The 4601-nt window shown below is 62.0% G+C and overlaps 1 long non-coding RNA gene across 1 annotated transcript; it reads left to right on the forward strand.

The window, feature by feature from the left end:
- The first annotated feature begins 3324 nt into the window (after nucleotides 1-3324).
- On the forward strand, nucleotides 3325-4248 carry LOC143660573 (uncharacterized). The gene is made up of 3 exons (XR_013164127.1): nucleotides 3325-3511; nucleotides 3604-3789; nucleotides 3984-4248. It is a non-coding gene; the product is annotated as an uncharacterized LOC143660573 (long non-coding RNA).
- Nucleotides 4249-4601: the final 353 nt, after the last annotated feature.

Below are 4601 nucleotides of genomic sequence, written 5' to 3' on the forward strand. Positions count from 1 at the left end.
GCAGCCCAGCATTTACCCCAAACCTAAGAGAACATCTTCATGAGTGTATAGAAGAGAAGGATTTCCTACTTAGGAATAGAAAGCACCGCAACAGCAGGGAAAATGGACGAGATAAGGAATGGAGGTGATGTGGGGAGCAGACGCTAGTTTTTCCCCATGTGAGATCAGCAGGAGGGGCCCTGGGTGTTCACACCCACCCGGGAGAGCAGGACCTGTGTGTGGGGGGGGAGCAGCTGGTGAGCAGGACAAGCTCCTGGGGGGCTGGAAGTTCCCGGAGCAGCTGCCTCCTCGTCCCCCCACCATATCCAGCTGGCTGGCCCCGTGCAGGCCCTTTGCCCCCGCGCCTGCCTTCTGGGCCCCTCACCCTGTGCCCAGATGTAGCCCGAGGGAGCGCCGGCCCCTCCTCCCTCTTCTGCTAGCCCACCTCTTCTGTTTGCGTCACCATTTTAAGTAGGTGGGTTGTTTAATGGAAAAATCACAAGGTAATTTGAATTCTAAACAAAGGGGATATTAGAAGAACCTGCACCGTTAATTTCTCTACCCGTATATGTATTTCATGGAAGGCTTTACCCTCTGAAGCTCTTAGGACAGGATGGGAGTGTGGGGTCAGGGAGGGGGGCCTCCCTTTAAGCCCCGGGGCAGTTCCCTCAACTCCGGAGGCTTCTCAGGACTGGCCCGGACCATGTCCCTGAGTCTCCTTGCGCTGGGCGAGTCAGGCATGCTGTGCGGTGCCAGGAGTGGACAGCTGAGTTGACAGCTGTCAGATTTATGAAAACACGATCATCACACTCATGTGGGGCCTCGAGCTACGAGCGCTCAAGGGCCACGCAGCATGTGCATCACTCAAACCCCAGCAGAACCAGTCCAGGTGCCAAGGCTCAGGTGCTCACCCTGCATATCAGCACGTACTTCAGTCGTTTTGCTTCTAGAAGTTACCCCACCACCGAGACTCTGAGAGAAACTTCCAGAATGAAGTAGTGAAGCTTCCAGGGTCAAGACATCGCCCATGTGATGCGGGGCAGGAAAGAAATCCGTAGTACAGGTTTTGAACTGATTCCTACATGTGTGTGTGTGTGCGTGTGCACGTGCGTTTGCATGTGTGTGAAAATGTGCGTGTGTATGTGTGTGTGCATGTGCACGCCTATAAGTGAGCATGTGTGTGTGTGCTTAGGCCTCGACCATCTCACGCGCATGAGTGGCACTCTGTCCGTGCCACAGTGCCCCTGTCTGTGCCTGGGATCGGGTCAGCGGCTGAGCTCTGCTGCCCACAGCTCTGCTAGCCCGATGCCCTAAGCCCGGCAGGGGAGGGCAGGTCCTCGGACCAGAGTGCCAGCAGGGAGGGGTGAGAGAGCAGGGAAGGGGTGAGAGAGCAGGGAGGGGTGAGAGAGCAGGGAAGGGGTGAGAGAGCAGGGAGGGGTGAGAGAGCAGGGAGGGGGTTGGAGAGCAGGGAGGGGGTGAGAGAGCGGGGGGGTGAGAGAGCAGGGAGGGGGTGAGAGAGCGGGGGGGTGTGTGAGAGAGCAGGGAGGGGGTGAGAGAGCAGGGAGGGGGTGAGAGAGCAGGGAGGGGTTGGAGAGCAGGGAGGGGTTGGAGAGCAGGGAGGGGGTGAGAGAGCGGGGGGTGTGTGAGAGAGCAGGGAGGGGGTGAGAGAGCGGGGGGTGTGTGAGAGAGCAGGGAGGGGGTGAGAGAGCAGGGAGGGGAGTGGAGAGCAGGGAGGGGGTGAGAGAGCAGGGAGGGGTTGGAGAGCAGGGAGGGGTTGGAGAGCAGGGAGGGGGTGAGAGAGCGGGGGGTGTGTGAGAGAGCAGGGAGCGGGTTACAGAGAAGGGGGGGTGAGAGAGCAGGCACGCGGCTGCACCGTCTGTGGAAGCAGTCACAGCGTTGGACACGTGCCCTCTAAACGCTCCCCCCAGCGTGTTCTGCGCTGCTCAGGGCCCGCCTGTGCGACGTGTCATCAGCGAGCCTGGCGGGGTCCGCATCTTAGGGACCTGGCACTCCAGACCCTGCTCGGGGTTCTGACCTAGGTTCCCTGCGCCTGTCCGCAGAGCCAAGGAGGGACACAGCCGACGCGGGGGCCTGGGCACAGGAAGCCCTGAGGGGCGTTCGTGGGCCTCAGCCCTGCACCCCGCCCTGCACCCCCATTCCCATGCTGTACCCCCACACCGCAGCCTGCCCTACACCCCTTGCACTTCACCCTGCAAGCTACTGTGCACCCCACCCTGCACCCCTGCACCCTGCCTTGTACCCCGCCATACACCCCACCATGCACTCTGCTATGCACACCACCCTACACCCCCTGCACCCCGTCCCACACCCCATCCTGCACCCCTTGCACCCCACCCTTCACCCCCTGTACCCCACTGTGTGCCCCGCCCTGCACCCCACCATGCACTTCACCCTACATCTGCATCCCACACCCCTGCACCCCGCCCTGCACCCACTGTGCACCCCGCCCTGCACCCCTGAACCCACTGTGCACCCCGCCCTGCACCCCTGCACCCTGCCTTGTACCCCGCCATACACCCCACCATGCACTCTACTATGCACGCCACCCTACACCCCCCTGCACCCCGTCCCGCACCCCATCCTGCACCCCTTGCACCCCGCCCTTCACCCCCTGTACCCCACTGTGTGCCCCGCCCTGCACCCCACCATGCACTTCACCCTACATCTGCATCCCACACCCCTGCACCCCGCCCTGCACCCACTGTGCACCCCACCCTGCACCCCTGAACCCACTGTGCACCCCTCCCTGCACCCCTCCCTGCACCCCTGCCCCCACCCTGCATCCTGCCATCTGCTTAAGCTTGGCTGGTCCTGACTCAGGCCCCCAGTCCCTATAGGATCACACCGGGGTGTCCTGGTCTGTGGGAACGCGACACGCCAGAAGCAGAGTGGCTTTTACAGAGGGGAGTTAGTAAGTTGCTGGTTTCCAGCTCCAAGGTGGAGAAAATGTCCCAGTTAAACAAGTCTATTGACATGCCCACCCGAAGGCGCCCACAGGAGGTCACCTTCGCTCAGGAAGGGCCGACGGCGCTCAGGACTTTTCCCAGCTGGAAGGGCGTGTGGGGAAGGCTCAGCTTCCTACCCTGGCTTCTTGTCTTACGGAGCTCCCGGGAGGCGTTTTCCTTCTTCATCTCCAAAGGCCGCTGGCCGGGGGACTCCGTTCGTGGTGCTGTGGCATCTGCTGGGGCTTTCTCCAAAATGTTTCCTCTTTTAAAGGACTCCAGTCAGCAACCCCACCTTGAATGGGTGGAGACGCGTCTCCATGGAAACCATCGAATCAGAAGTTACCACCCACAATTGGGTGGGTCACATCGCCGTGGAAACAATCCCCCAGCCAGAAATGCTGAGTGAGGATTAAAGGACATGGCTCTGCTGGGGTCCACCGCAGATTCAAACCGGCACAGGGGTCAATCCAGCTTTGCTGATTTTTTACCCCAAACACAGATGTATTGTGTTCTTGTGACTCTAAAAGTAATACAGTAGCTCACGTCCACCCACAATCCCACTCGAGGTTGGGGGGCCTTGGTCTTTCGTCAGGTGGCTGTGCTGGGCAGGGGACCCCAGGGCCAGCCAGACCCGTCTCCACCCGCTCTGCCCCAACAGCAGCAGCCTCGGACAGCGGCTCCATTGGCTGAAGCTCCCGGAACAAGCTGGATTTTCCTAAGGGAATTTATTAGGCCACAAATCTACAGTTCTGAGGCTGGGAAGTGTCCAGACGAGGGCCCCAGCAAGAGGTACCTTCACAGAAGCAGGGCCGATGGCGTCCGGGATCCTGCGCCACAGGGGAAGGTTCGTGGGGACGCCGCGGGGGGAGGCTCGCGGGGCACCGTGGGGAAGGCCCACCCCGTGCCTCTCCTCTCCTGGCCCCTCCCGGGTGCTTCCATCTGGGCTCTCCTGGGAGCTGCAGAGAGTGGATGAAGCCCCACTTGAATGGGGGGGGGGGTCGCCATGGAAATAGTCTAACCAGGAGGCCCACCCTGCAGGCCGGCCCCACGCACCAGACCAGAAGATCAAGGCTTTTCCGGGGTCCAGGACAGTTTCAAACCAGCCCAGGCGCGATGCTTCACCACTCGAGCCGCGGCTGCCTCCTCTGTGAAATGGGGGCTGGGCGGCATGCTCCGTGGGGTTGGGGGGTTCCCACAGAGACCACCCCTTCTCTCTGCCTCCCCCCCCTCACTTTTTTGACCATGGTCCAAGAGCTGCTGCCATCCAGTCCCAGCCTGGCCTCCAAGGGAGCGTTCCTGCCCCCCAGCCCACATCGCGCGTCCTCTGGAGGGTCCCCCCGGCCTGGCGAAAACATGTCCAACACGACGTCCCTTCCCTCCCGTTGCCTCCTGCCCCCATTTCTGTGTCCTTCCACCCCGGTGTCTGTGCCGCCTGCACAGCAGCTGTGGGTGACCAGCCGGGTGTCCCTCCCCAGACCGACCACTTCCCTCTCTGCTGGGCTGTCTCAGCAGCCTCCAGGCCCCTCCCTGCGCGTCCTGCAGCTCCCCACTTCCGGCAGCCCGTGGAGCCCCCGCCTCTTCCCGGGGAGCCCCCGCTCTGGCACGTCCCGCTCTTTGGGATACCGCTGGAGACCTGGCCTGCGGTCAGCGCCCTGC

Source organism: Tamandua tetradactyla, chromosome 17 (assembly GCF_023851605.1).
Source record: "Tamandua tetradactyla isolate mTamTet1 chromosome 17, mTamTet1.pri, whole genome shotgun sequence".
In the NCBI taxonomy this organism is placed as follows: domain Eukaryota; kingdom Metazoa; phylum Chordata; class Mammalia; order Pilosa; family Myrmecophagidae; genus Tamandua; species Tamandua tetradactyla.